Genomic DNA, 15,510 nt, shown 5'->3' with positions numbered 1-15,510 from the left:
TGGTTATTCCATTTGCAATACTGGACAGGCAGCCTAAATGCAAAAGCAGTAACATGGAACGCAAGAAAACTACTTAAATTATTATTGGATTTATCCAAAGCAACTTACAATTGCTAAATATTTCAGAGGTTGCACGACATAAGCAACCAGAGGTTAGGGACACGTTGGTGGATGTGCCGCTGTGGGAATCGAACCCAGGTCTCCTACATCAAAGGCATGAGTCTTATTCCCCCCCCCGTAATTTATAGATTTTCATGTTTTGTATTACCAAATTTGGTCTCATGGTTGTGCTTAGCGTGGTATTACTACTCCCTGGTGTAGATTCTGCTGACATCAACTCAGCAACAATTGTCACATCAGGGGAAGACTGAAAAAGTATTGGGGGGTAAAATTTTTATTTCAAATGATGAGAAAAATCAAACGCTGTTATTTTTTTAATTACCCCATCATGAAGATCAAAGTCATCCCCTGATGAAGGCTGGTCCACACAGGACTTCACATGCACAGCCAACACTTGCGTTTGGAGGAAGAGGGGATGTTTCTAATTCATCCTCGATTTGGGAAAATGGAGATGATGTGTTTTGTCTGGGGCTATAACTGAAAGTTGCTGTTGTCCCAATCCACCTGAAACGAGCAAAAAAGATTGTGTCTGACTTGACAGCGCTGTTTTTATTCCCCAATCTATCAAGTCGGCGAAAGCCAGTTAACTCGAATGCACCTGTTGACTACCAGTTATACAGCGTGGTAACTTCGACAGCTGTTTAGTTAACATAGCTCTCCTTATTTGTGCAGTGGTGTTTATAATACCAACCATTCAATTCACAGACGGTCTGTTGTCCGTGTTTGCGAGAGAGAGAGAGAGAGAGAGAGCGACCGAGTGAGTGGATGTGCCAAGCGAATATGCGCTGCGCAGCGCTGCAATAAAAAAAATGGGTCGCCAAATTTACTCGTGCAGCTGTTAATCTACCTGGGCAGCCCAAGTAAAGCATGTATGTATGGGAAACACTGTACATATTCTTTGTTTGTTTGAAAAATTTACACTGTATGTAGATACACATATGTGTTCAGATATATCAAGTACATTTTCAGTTCACATAGTACAAAACTAACTAGTTAATAAATCCAGGTTTGCTTAATTTACCTCAAAGTGGTGAGTAGACTTGTGTGTGTAGCACTGTGATGGTCCAGCAAGGAGGAGTGTTCAGTGACTGCTTGCTGTTGCTCTCCTGTCTGTGTTTACATTCAACATATAGCACTGCAGGGTTACAGTCCAACAAATGCTAGTGATCAGCATACAGGGAGAGCAAATATTTTTTCAACCCCTTGAAGGTTCTTTTGAAAAGTAGCCTGGAAATTACCTTTGGATTCACATAAAGCCATATTCATTAACCAGATCTTAACTTTGAGATGTGATTTGTTCCATAATATATTTTAGCTTAAATGACTGATGTAATATGAATGGAAGTTTAACTGGGAGATAAAGACAAAAGAACATTGATGTGCCACAGTCAGCAAGTGTGTTTTACCAGAGAAGACTACACCCCTCTGTTGTTGCGTTGTCCAACCACAAAAATACACCGTTCACTCCTGATTTTAGATATTGCTGAGTGATGCTTTGTTCTCTAATCAACTGTCTTTGGCGCAGTACAGACATCGGCTTGCAGGGAGCCAAGTTAATTAGGCCTGGAACATGTTTCTCCGTGCTGCACATATGCAAATGTGCAGGAGTGTTGTTCGTAATTGTAATTGTGTGGCTGTTTCTGACGTTTTCTTTTCCGTTTCGAACCCACCTCCCTTCTGCCAAGTGACATTCAACCTTTGCTAAAAATGAGTAACCTTCTGCCTCAGTGTTTTGTACATTGGTTTTGTTGGTTAACCACAAGTTCTCAAATAGTAACTTACTCCAGTTCAATCAGTATTTGAAGCGGGTGGTGAAATTATATAGAAACCTCGCCAATGGAGTCTAGACACTGGTGATGGTGGTGGTGGTAATGGGATGAAGAGAATGCTCAAGATCTGGATGTGATGAGAAGTGGACTTATGGTGAGCTCGAATGATGCACTAAAATGACAGCTGACAGAAGCAGAGAAGACAACAGATTTAAATTATGACAGTGACTATTTGACTGGTTGCTGGAGATCATGGCAATATCCGCTTGGTATCACTAAAGAGTGAACGCCCATAGGTGGCTGATGAGAGAAGTGGGAAGAGAGAGAGTGTATGAAAGAGAGACAGAGTTGTGAATGAAGCATAAATACAGTCTTACTTACTTTGAGCTTCACTAGACTCATTTTTCTGTTGTAGTGTGCAGAACAGCTTAGCATTACCAGTTACCCTTTTTTTAGGGGCTGGTACATGAATCAAAACAAAGTGGCTTCTGTCAGAGGGATGAGAGGTGAGCATGGACGCTGGACCGACACACACATCCCGCCCTATTGCTTCTCAGGTGGCAGAGAGAACAGGCTGAGCCACTCCCTGCCCATCTGTCATGCCCATCCGGGCAATCACTTTCCCCCGCTCTGGCACACACACACACAAACACGAACGAGCACACAAATACAAACATGCATGCACATAATCAAATCGACAAATGTGTACAAACATCCACATGCACACGTACAAATACAAATATTTTAATTCACACACAGATAATCTCTGAGCTCTGCTAACATTTGTCTCCAACCAGGGAGTACTGGGGAACCGCAAAGCAGAATGGGCAAACTTTGAGTGGGCTTGGAGCCAACGGTTGAACTACTTTTATTCTCTGACAGTTTGACTCACCACCTGGCTGGGTAATCCCAGCTCATGCTTTTGGACAGCTCCCGTTCTAAACATCAATTTCAATTTGAGTGAATTGAATTTCTCAGATGGCCATTCAAGGTCTGCCTCACATTAACCGGAAGAAGTAAGCTTTGTGACCGTTAACGCTGTGCAGAAGAGAGACATAATGACATTTAAAATGAAACCATTATAGTCAGACGGATGTGCGCACAAGCTGTCACTATATTAATGCGGTCTCCTTTTTTGTTTGTGACATTTGAATAAGCATTTATTCTCGGTATAAATAAACAACTTAATAACCTGCCACGAGGCTCTTGGATGTCTAGACAGAACAGAGTGCTGGGAATGAATTTTTTTCTGCAAAGAAGCCTGATATTAATTTAGAAAGAAAATTACCAAGCATGCTACTAAATGACATTTCCAACAACGGAAGCAACAATAACTGAACAATGACGCTGGCTAATACCAGGTTGAATTGAGTTGTGATAGGTGGCTGCACCTGCATTGTAGCCAGGAGTCTTGGCTGCATTGCAGTGCAGCGGTGGAGTTGTGATGCTGCACGGTTTGGGGTTTTTGTTGTGATGGGCAAGTGCTATCTACTTTCCGCCACATGGTTTTATTGTAGTGCAGGATAAACAAGGTGCAGCTGTAAGGTTAGGTTGCAGCATCAGAGAGAGAGAGAGAGAGGGAGAGAGAGAGAGAGAGAGAGAGTGTGGTATTTTATGAAACTGCGGTTTCTTGGACAGCTCTCTCATTCACTGAAAGGAAGTGGTTTTTGCCTCCTCAACGAAGCACAAAATGTTCCTCTTTTTCAGCTCTTTGTTGATATTTTCTTTCATTCTTTCTTATGCCATCATACCAAAATCTGTATTAAAAGACTCTCTTTGGGGTCAAAAGGGAGGCTCAAAAGGAAAAGTGCAAACCACAGTTGGCAGAGGTTAGAGAGTGTTTGTGGTTTAATGTTAGGTAATATTGTTCCCTGTTATCTTTGCTTACCTCTCACGTCTTTGCTTGTATTGCAACTGGAGTTGATTGGTGCTGAAGAATGCAAACATCTTTGTGATGTATCCAAAGGGTGATATGCTTTCCTTCCCTGTTTAGATAAATCAGATTTGTTTGATACCTTGACAACCTTGTTTGTGCTGCAAGTTATTCAAAGTATACAACGTAATTGTAGGCCACATTTGAGAAGCTGGACCATATATTATGACATTTTGGCTAGAAAACAAACAAACCAGTAACTTGCTCATTATCTAAATGTTGCTCCATACTGCCACCTGTGGTCAAACATAGATCCAGACCAGTACTGGAGTTTTGCGGTTGATGCTGAAATGAAAAAACGCCACACGTAACCTTTAAGTCAGTTAAAGATTGATCTGTTGAACCTTCAAACAAGCCATCAGAAATTCACGCCTGAGTCTCAGCACCCAACATAAAGTCATGTTTCCTTTTAACACTGACACTCATTTGAAATCTTTCATAGCCACACAGCTTTATTCCTTGTCTACGGAGCTGACTTTCTTCTTTTAAAGTATATTTCTCATGCTGTGAGAACAGTTTGTTTCATCACTCAGATATAACTGTGAATTTCAAGCCATGACAGAAGGGAGACATCAAGGACAAGATTGACATATTGATTACAGTGTGTGGTGTGATGACGGCTGAAATGTCGGGAAAAACTGAAGCATTTTTGCTTTCTGAGTGGCTTAAGCATCCGACCCCTGCTTGGTAACCTGTGATCAAAACTTAGATAAGTTATGTTCATGTTGCATTTCGCTAAGATCATGATATGCAGCCCGGAGCTGTTGCAGCTCCGGGCTGCATATCATGATCTTAGCGAAATGGTGTGAAGCAGATATGACTGTATCAACTGCTATCCAGTTTCAAACTTACAATGAATGATTTCTTTCAGCAAAGGACTGGATAATTGTTCAAAGTTGTCCAAGTTTCACTGGGAGCTCCCGTTTCCATACATAGGTGTATATATGGAACAGCATGAACATTTTCTACAGCCCTCTGGCGTTAAGGTTCTGTATCTGAACAAAATCTAAGATAGCAGGATGTTTACATAGACTGACACTGATGTTAATTAAAGATGTTAAATCGCGACCTGTTCCGGGAGTTAGTACTTACCTGTCTGCTTCAGTGCTTTGAACCTTTGGTAGCAGTTACATATTTGTGAGGTCTAAGGGGATTGTGTAACGTACCAATTTCTAATTACACGGCACGATAGGACATCTGATATAGATGGTAATGAAACAGAGGTGTATAAATTCAACCACCGCGTGCAGTACCTTTGTGGTAATCACATCATGTCAAACTGTCACGGGCAGCCTCTGCAATGAAAACTTGAGGTGTCTGTCAAGGTAGTTAATTTTTTCCCATGTTTTAAGTATTCAAACAAAAGTGAGGAAAGCCTCCAATTGTTGTAATTATAATTACCATATACTAAAGAACTGAAGTGGATTAGCGCTTTCATCGAAATCGTCATACTCTTATTAAACATTAATCTGCAGATTAAAAGAATCAATAAATACATTTGCAAATATATATATGTATTATAGCGAGTCATTTTATGTGGCCAGCCATGTGGCCAGCCTGTTGAATGCCTCTTTCTCTCTGCAACATTTAGATGCTAAATGCTTAAATCCGGTCACACTTATGAGGAACGAATGGAATAATGATCATCGGAAAAATCCTAGATAACATCAAATAGCATTAAAGAATTGCAGAAGAGAGCATCAGTAGTTTTTAATATCCTCTGTGATTATTTAGTTTTCAGCTTAGTTTTTGTGTGTAAAACCGGTGTAGTGAACGGACTGTGCAGTCATGCGCACAGAGACGCCGCGGAGCAGCTCTCACACAAACGCTACTCTCCATCCTCATCATCAGTCCTCATGATGCAGGCCAAACATAACAAAACCGACATTAAAAAAACTGTGTTCTGTCAAACATCAATCTTCAAATGATCTCCCAGGGTGGAGGATACCACTGACTGAAGCAAACCTACTTTGGATACTAACTGCTGTAAACATATAAATTCTGCATGACACTCGTCGGTGCGTAATGCTGCATGGCAGTGTAAGGATTAGAGAGTGTCCGTGAAGATTTCCTGGCCCATGGTGATGACTGGGTAATACTTCGATTTAGATTCTTTCGAGTCGTGCTCTTGGATCTGTGTGCTGAACTGGATCTAGCATTAGACAGACCAACCTGGCGGAACTGTGCCATCCAGGTACAAATACAAGTAGGCTATAACCACTGTTTCTGGCAGTCGGCTGTTAGCAGTGGGAGCCGGCAGCTTTGTGTCTGATGTGATCAACAATAGAGAGTGTTTACCTTTCTACCTAAAGTCTTTGTTTAATAGAATAATTCTTTAAAACTCTTTGACTCTTCTTTTGTTTATGAACAAGCTGCATCAAACAATATGTACTTTCCAATGTACTTTCTAACTCCACCTCACAAGCACCTCGATTTCTGTATCAGAAAAACTATTGTCCTCTTTTTTTGACATCCACTTTATGTCAGACCATGTTTTTTTCATTTTAGCCATTAGGAGTCTCTGAGGCAGCTGCATTGACTACCACTGTGACACTGACACTCCGTCATTTTGCGTTTGTTATTGATTCAATAGTTCAAGTCATTAAATAAAATATTTCTTCTCTCCTCTACTTCAGTGATCAGCACCTCGATCTTGCACAAGTGAATTTTCTCTTTTTCACTGTTTTGACGTTTATGGTCATTTGCATAGCAATTAATGGGAGGAGCCAAGGCGGGATATGTGGCTTGTGCATGTGTGCTCAATTTCAAGGTGATTGGGATGTATAAAGGAAAGGTGCGTATGACCTGGCATATGCCTGGTTTTATACATGTGGATATTTCTGTACGTACGTACTTTTTAAATTCTGTGAGTACGCCATCTTTCAGTCTGAAAACTGCGCAGTCTTGAGACCCCATGTGTGTTTCCTCCCGCCCCACCGCTTAATCTTTCCTCAAGGCGGTGGCAGTTGAGGCGCAGAACAGGTGCAGCTGGGAGTGATATGAACACAAGTGTCTGCTCAAACAGTTGGTCCCTGCCACATTATACTGTATATATGTAATATACCGTCCAGTCTGCCACTGTGCTGCCATTCAGGTGGACAGAAACAGAAAAAAACAGGTTCAAAGTACTTGACCATGCCAGATGCCTTTTGTTGTTTAATAGTCCCCTCGCTGTGTTTGCTCTCACTCTCGCCCTGTCAGTTTCAGCTGTAGGATTATAGATAAAGATACCATGTATGGCACAGCTTAAGACCTCACAGTATCTTTTACCTCTGGCTAAGGACAAAAAAGCTGAGCATTTGCGGGTTTAATGAGTAACACATTAGTGAGGATAAGTAGTGTAGTACAGTATATCTTGGTTAGAGAGAAAGTGGGGCATTTTGTTGCACATGCTCTACGGACTACATGTAACAACATGCTTGGTCATACCGTATATACAGTGTGTGTGTGTGTGTGTGTGTGTGTGTGTGTATCTGTGTTGAGTTGGATCTGAGAGTGTGTACTCTGACAAGCGACAATCTCAACTCAGAGGTGCGGGTATAAAGAGATGGTGTTAATTTCAAAGCTCCTTCAAGAAAGGTTCTTTGTGGCCATGGGCACCTTTTTGAGACTCAAAACAAAAGCTAGTATTTCTGTAGTCAGCATGTTTATTATGTCCAAATTGCTGTATACACAGTTAGAAAGCTCTGGATACTGTGAACATTTCCATAATTAAGACCAGGCTGCCATTCCTAGAGGGCAAAGACAGAGAAAAATAGAAGAATAGAACAAAAACAGAAAAAAAATTGAGAAAGACTAGAGGGAATAGAGGGCAGAAATAGCTTGAGAGTGGTGGGCAGCATTAACCAGTTTTAGAGAAGGACATTCCAGCTCTTTTGTTGTCAGGCCACAAGTATTCCAGTCTTCCCTGCTCACTCCTACTACTTTGCCACACAAATGAAGTGAACTATGGAGGACTCCAATAAAGGCAGAGAAGCAGGAAGAATATTCAACGCCTGGGGTTAGGAACGCTGGCTCCCTACATTACATGCATGGTGTACACTCCTAAACTATGTTTTACACAGACATGGAAGAGTGTCGGGGAAGGGTCAGTATTTTTACATAGACAATATTAAAGACCGACAATGTAAGAAACAAGTTATTGAACATAGTGGATTAATTAAGCCTTGTTTTCAATATATATGTTCACACAAAAACAACCTCCCAGTGCATACAGGTGAATGTGTGCATGTATAGTACATCTGAATGAATGTTTTCTCATACTCCAGCAGCTACACAGCGGATGGGCACAGGAATGCATCAGCGTATCTTTTGTACTCCGTTTGGATGAGTTTCAGATCACTGAACCGTGCTCTGCACCTTCTCATTAAAGACGTAATTCTATAAGCTATTGAGCTGGTTTCAAGATGCCATGACTAGCTGAAGCTATACTGGGACATTTTCCCTCCACCACTGTGTGCAGAGGTCTAGTAGACTTTTATAGATCATGTAATGAAGTTCGATCAAATTCACACCTTTTTTTTATTTGATGGTTGGTAGAACATTAACTGAATGTAGGCTTCAGTCTTCGTCAGCACGAGTGATCAATACTATTGCCGCGATACAGAATCCAGCACCAGTACATTAGTCCCAAATGACTGGAGAAGTCTCATTTTCAACCTTTGTTTATTTTCTGATTTTTAATGATTCTCTTTGTTTCTTCTCTCCGGCATTATTGTTGCTTTGTGCCCTGATGTTCTTTTCTTTTCTTTGTTTTGTGTGTGCTTGTTTGATCTCGGTCTACGCTGCCAGCTGAGGTGTTATCTCTATTACATAAATTGCCCACGTGCCTTTTGGCAAAGCACCTCCTGTGTGGAACCTCAGCCAAGTCTGTCAAGGTTAGTTTAGCTGAAATTGTGCCAGTGTGGTTTGACACACCTGTGTGTGTGTGTGTGTGTGTGTGTGTTTGTGTGTAAAGGTGCTGTTGTTCAGTATTGGCTGTTTATCAGAGAGGCTGTTGAATACCTGTTTGCATTGTTAAACCTTTTTAATTCCAATTAATTTATTGGATTTAGATAAATTAAAATTACATGTGTGGTTTTGTTTGACAACGTGCTTTACAATGGCTTGTATTGTTTTACTTTATTTTTTTCTTGCTGGAAATCAGGAGTCACAGTATGCTATAGCATTCTCAGAAAAAAAATGCAGTCTTGACATTTGACGTCTCTATATACCTCGTTAGTCTGAGCAAGGCTGCTGAGGTCATATCAATCAAATGCCATGTTTGTAATGTTCCTGTGACCTTACCCTCTCCTCGACAGGTTCTTGTCTGTATGGTTCTAGCAGATAGAAATTACATATGGCTGTTCTTATAACATTGTACACCTCAGTGTTAATTTGAACTGGTTTGCCTTTAAGTTGACTGTCATCTGGCGATAAATCCTGCAGCTGCTTCATAAGCAACGAACCAAGCTCCTTACTTTGACAGCACCCACAGTGATTTCACTGAGGTAGAGAGACAGTTTCTGTTTAACAGCTGTGAGCCCTGGATTTGAATAAAACTCATTTGTAATATCTTGGCAAAAAATGTACAAGCCCACAGAGTCAGTCGCTCAGGTGGCAGAGTCAGTCGTCATGTGATTGGTTGTTTGATCCATGGCTGTGTATCTGGGGCATGAATGACAAATTATTTAATCTATAAAATGTTCAAAATAGTGAAAAATGTCCAAAATAAATTCTGGTGACATCTTTAAAATGCTTGTTTTGTCCAACTAACAGGTCAATACGCAAATATATTGAGTTCAATATCATAGAAGGCTAAGAAAATCAAATCAAATCTTCCCTCTGAGAGGTTGGAACCAGTGCATTTTTTAACAATTTGGCTTCATAATAGTCGCAGTAGTTGTAATCCAGTGTGTGCATTGCAATCATATGAAGATAGGTGTTTGTAGGTATTGACTTAACTGTCCAGAATCATTGGAATACTGCAATTTTCCATTTAACGTGATACATAGAGATTTTCCCTTTTTGTCCCAACCTGCATGGGTTAGGTACAAGGTAGAAATATTTTGCATTTTACAGCAGAGGGTGGTATTATGAGGGGGTTAGGCAAATAGGTTGTAGTTCGCTTTATGCAACTCACAAAAACAAACATTATGCAAAATTATAAACAGTACATGGGTGAATAAGTCGTAGAAATAAAAACATTTTATATGTTTTATTATAGCAGTCTATGTCCATTTGTATATCAGTCACTATATTTATGTGTCCTTATTCCTAAATGTGTTTGTGTGCCTCTGAATGTGTATTTTTTTCAATGTGTGCGTGCCAAAAGCTGTGTGAGTCCATTTCTGTATGTTTCTGTACATGCGTGTCATTGTGTGTGTCTCCTTCGGTCTAGGTAATTCCAACATTCTCCATACGCTCATGCATGCAGCAGTGGGAGACGACTGTAGAGGCATGCCTGAGGGATGTGGTCAGGAGAGGCCTGTGTTTTATGGAACATACTGTACTAAGCTGCACTGCTGCAGTAAAGGTGCTATAAATAGAAGGTGCTGATAAAGAAAAAGAAGAAAAGGGGACTCACCAAACCGGTTGCTATTTGAACACTCGGCCAGGGGCCAAAGGACAAGGCTAAGCTAAAACCAACACTGGCATATAAAAGTGTGTAACCAAGAAGGACAGGTATTCTCAGATTTACTTTAAATGTATTTGTTTGTATTAAGGGTTAGGGTTTGGGTTTCAAGACTTGATGTATTTATGATTTTCATTAGGGAAGTGCATGCACACTATATGACATGCAGTCGTATAGTGTGACAGACTGCAACCACATCTGTCACCATCACGGAGGTCTACTAGAGAACTGTCCATCTGCAAATATAAGTAATGTTTATGTAATGTAAAACTTGTAAAGGACAAGTGTGATGAGGTTGGTTTATTTTCAAATGTAGGTAGCAGAGTGAGAAACCCTAGCCTTCAATTTTCAGGGATTGGGTTTGGACTCAAACTGAAACAGACCTCGTGGAAAAAACCTACCCAAACCCAACAAGCATAAATACATTTTTAAGAGAGGAATGATCTGAGGACCCGTTTTGAAATAGGCCTGAGGATAATTACTCCAGATCCAAGATGTGGTCCATTCTGAAAAGATTTAAGTAGAGAGAACACCAACACTATCCGCAGCATGATGCTCCATCAGTTAACAAGCAGTTGAAAATAATAACCTTACAATACATTTTTTTTCCTGAACTTAACAGTTTGGTACAGTACTGACACTTTAGTTGTCTTAGTTATAGCCTATTAGTAGTATAGCAGTAGTTCTACATAAGGGGATTTTTTGACAGCATTATATAATGTAGCATGAATGTGCATCAGTTGTCATTTTCTGAACCTTCAACTGGCTACATAGCCACTGGCTGTGAGTGGGGTCAAGTCAGTTTTATTTATATTTCCCAAAATCACAAATTGGTCTTACAATGCATTACCATTTATGCAAAATATATTGCATCTCTTTATCCTTTTAAATAATATAACCTTGTACATCATGATTGATTTATGAAAGATAATCTCAAATAGAATCGGTGCATTGATTCTGGTAGTACAATGCAGGTTTTCAAGACAATGTTCATGATAAACATTTTAATATCTATTGCTGCTGAGAGATTGGTAGAGGCTGTCTGGTGAGTCTTATGCAAAGGCAAGTTTTCTGATGGCTAAGCAAGAGAAACCTGAACCCTGTGGTGGGTGACTCATTTTCAAGGAGAGGAGTTTTATAGGTTTTGAAACTAATTGTTTGCCCTCTGATCCAACAGGTTATAAAGGGGCTTACATGGATGGATGAAGGCAAGGAACAGTGTTTGCTTAGCCTTAGATAAAGGTGAAATGCATATGAATGGAAGAAAAGAACTGTAGCTCTTGCTAGAAGACCTGCAACCACTCTCTTGTTATTATAGCATTTAAAAGCACTGCAAGATTTTAGGCATTCAGTACAGTTGTCACAAAGAAACCTGAAGGGTACCTCTTTCCATTATTTGCCCATTAGGCACCGTGCATTCCTCCAAGGTGCTAACAAGTATTAAAGAGGTTTAGTCCCAAGGTTGCACCACATCGATTTCTAAAACATGAATGAAGAGTGTCATTGCCAGTTTTTCTTCAATAGCCTTCTCCAAATAATCTGTTTTAGAAAATTTGTATGAAATGACAATCTGGGTGCTCAGTGATTTGTTTAATTTAACTTTGAGTGTGCATCAACACCAAGTCTGGTCCATTGGGCATTGTGAAGCAGCATACATCTCCGCTTTCCCAATACCGTGCATCTCTTTTCCAAGTGCCTGCACATTCAGAGCCTGAAGAGGCTGACACCCAGCCCTCTTAAACGACACTGTAACCCGTTTTATGACCTTGTTTTTCTTCTATTTTTTGTCTCCTTTTTTTTTTTTTTTCTTTCAGTCTCACTCTCTCCTGCTTCGCTCTCATCCTTGACCCTGATCGCTCCAGATCACCTTTAAATATCCCTTGTTCCTTTATGCCAACACAGCGATATACACACACATGTGCACATGTGATCCATTGGATATCTATTTGGCTCCATGCACACACTGCACCCCCAATGTTCCCATTTGGAATTCTACCGTTCCCAGAATCTAGTTTCACCAAAGCAACACCAGCGTGTCTGTTCACACACACACACACACACACACACACACACACACACACACACACACACACACACACACACAGCAATTTCATAGACACCACATTCCCTTTTTTCCCTCTTTTTTTTTTATACCCCAGCTCTGGGCTGGTTTTTATGGCGCCCCTTTACCCCCACCCCCCACCCGCTTGCTGTGTTCCTTCAGGAATTTTGGCCCACGTTCAAAAATCCTAAATCAACTACAGGCTGCTACAGCACCCTGGGCCCCTTCGCTCTGCGTCTGTCTTCCCACATGTTGACCCCAGGGAATGTTTGTGTATGTGGAAAGGGGGCTGACAGTCAGGCCACTGACAACCTGTCCCAAGAAGGTTTTTACTGACTGTCCAATAGCTTTTGCCCCCTGTCTCTTTCCTCCTCCCTATCCGTCATTTTCTCACTCATGCTTCTTGTTTATCTTCTTTTTGTCACTACCTGATAAATGAAAATGTTTAACTAACCTTTGGGACCCACATCACCCTCACTCTCCTTCAGTGATGGTTGATTTTTTTGGCCCTCTCACTACTTTATATTTTACATCTGTCTGTACATCAGAGACATATGCTTGCAAGTTATATGTAATAATACAAATATTACATAACAGAATAGAAAGGAGGAGGAAAATTGGCAGCCTGACAGAAAGAGTCATCCTATTCCCTAATGGAGTATAATTATAGCATCTTCCTATTCCCTCTGCAGTCTCAGATACCAGGCCCAGGTGCTGTAAGTTCAGTGCTTCACCGTTGTTATAGAAGAAAATGCAAAGTGCGCCTACATTTCCAAAAGCTTATTTTGTGTAAAGTGGTTTATCTTTTCTAAGCCAAGGCCAATATGACACTCCACAACTTTCACACTTTTTTAGGGCTATACATCATTTTGCTTTTAAGAGGCAAAAAGTGAAGATCTTTAATATTTTGAGGTCATTTGAGGCGCATTGCTTTGCCTTCGGCTGCCTCACTCTCTTTGTCTCCTTTCTCCTAGCTTTGACTCTTTTTCTTCCAGAGTTCATTCCTTCTCTGCCTTTTCTTTTTGTAAGAAAAAATGGGGGGAAAAAAGTTCAGTGGAAAGAAATTTGTTCTACAGATGTTGTCTATCCTGGAGCCCAAAGCTTAGTCGAATAGAGGATTGCTTTCTCTCCCTCCCCGTCCTCTCTCCATTGGAGTCCCCCCATGACTCGTCTGCCTTCCCTCTACCTCTGTGTGACCCTCTTGTCTCATTTCGTCATTTACTCTCTTTTTCTCTCCAATACATCATGTCCGTCTGGTCTGTACATGGTGATTAACAAACTGCCTTTAATTGATTCACTGCATTGGTGTGGTGTAAAGCTAAGATCTGCTAATCTCTGTCAACACAGGGGTCCCCTCTGCTCTGCTTTTATGTGGGTTCATATACATAAAACTTGGCGTGTATAGAGCTGTTTGAGACAGCTTTGTGCATGTGTGAGATGCTCAGATGACAAGCCTGCTGCACATTAGTCTTTTGATTTAGTGAGTTTGGCTGCGGCGCCATCCCTCCTGCCTCGACTCCGTTCCTCGTTCATCTCTCTACAGTGAGTGTCTTTGGTTGTCCATTGTATATAGTCTGGTTCAGATTCTCAGTTTGGTTGCTCCTCTGAAAGAGAGGAACACATGTGCTGAGCTGATGTGTTGTCTTGCATGTTTGCAGCAAAGCTAGCTCCCTCCCAGCTTGCCAGCTCTCACTGTGGTGTTGAAAACAGGAATCTATTATTTTTCATACCTTCTGTGTATTATATCGCTGCAGAATGCCACCTCTAAACACTATCAGTACAGTCTAGTGATTACTGTTTACTGCATTTAAAAATTAAATCAGAAATAATCCCCAGGTGCTAAAATGAAGTCAAAAAACACAAAGTGTGGAGCTTATGACTCAAGCCTGAGTCACCATTGAAAATAAGGTAATACTAATATGACACATGGCTTTTTATGGCCATGCATTAATTTAGCATTTTATAAAGGCATCAAACATATTTAGGCTGCGAGGGATTGAAAAGTGTTTTGGGAGAGTGTGTGTGGCTTGACTGGCTTTGGACATCTTCTGTCAAGGTACATCCTTTGTTACAGTGAAGTGATGCTGGTTTCTGTTTTCAACTGGTAAAGCTGTCCTAATCCATCCATGAACCCCATCTTTTTCCCAGCCACTTCACAGTGAATGTAAACTCTAGTGCGTTTATCCAGTCTAAGCTCATTGTGCTCTATCTTGAAAGCAAAACATGGGTAACAGACGTTTCCTTACTTGTTTAGGAATCCCATTTTTTTGATCATTATTATATTAGAAGTTTCATCTGCTGTCTAGAGTTCATTTGCCCTTTAGAGCTGTTTATAGCAGTGAGTTTGTTTCTGGGTATTACACACAAGCTAGTCTGTTTCCAGAACAACCACGCTCATTTAATCATTAAATAAAGAATCCATTGACAAATCACTGCTTTGCAAGCGGGATTAAGAATGGGCACATCATCTTCCTACATAGCTTGCTTAAAACAGAGTACCTGTCCTTGTTAAACAATGTCACTCTCCACTGATAGCTCAGGATAAAAGACAACAAAAATAACCCCTCTCCCCAACAGAAATCGGCTAACATGAAGACAGTGTCATAATGTTGAATAAAATAAGAAATAAATAACAATTGAATTTGATTCTAGTGACCGGTAATAACATAAAATGGCAAAGCACAATCCCTCCGTGTGTCTTGTGCTGAAAGCTTGGTGATATGGCTACTTGCGGGATTAGTTAGCAAACTACTGTAGCATGCGATCAGCTAAGAATAGTTTGCTACCTACCTATCTACATCCATGACAAATAGCAACAATTTTGGATGAATCAGCTGTACAGGGCGTTGTAAGTTGAGCTACAGAAATAAATCTCAAACTGGCAAATTTCTTCTATCATCATGAATGCATTACCTGCTCCTAGTAACATGTCGACTGAATGCTTTTCAGTGGGATAGATACAGGACATGCTACTGATTGGTCAGGGCAACACAAAACAAATAAAATCCCCCTT

At 40.6% G+C, this 15,510-nt stretch overlaps 1 protein-coding gene across 1 annotated transcript in view; it reads left to right on the top strand.

Moving 5' to 3' along the window:
* The window catches only part of LOC119916405 (thyroid hormone receptor alpha-like), a gene marked incomplete at its 3' end in the record, with an annotated part of 107,639 nt that overhangs the window by 18,252 nt on the left and 73,877 nt on the right, over positions 1-15,510 (top strand).

The sequence above is a fragment of the Micropterus salmoides genome, unplaced genomic scaffold, assembly GCF_014851395.1.
Source record: "Micropterus salmoides isolate LMB-PRFRI ecotype aquatic unplaced genomic scaffold, ASM1485139v1 Ms_hic_scaffold_21, whole genome shotgun sequence".
Lineage (NCBI taxonomy): Eukaryota > Metazoa > Chordata > Actinopteri > Centrarchiformes > Centrarchidae > Micropterus > Micropterus salmoides.
Note: the sequence above shows the minus strand (reverse complement) of the source record. Positions and strands in the feature narration are given on the sequence as shown.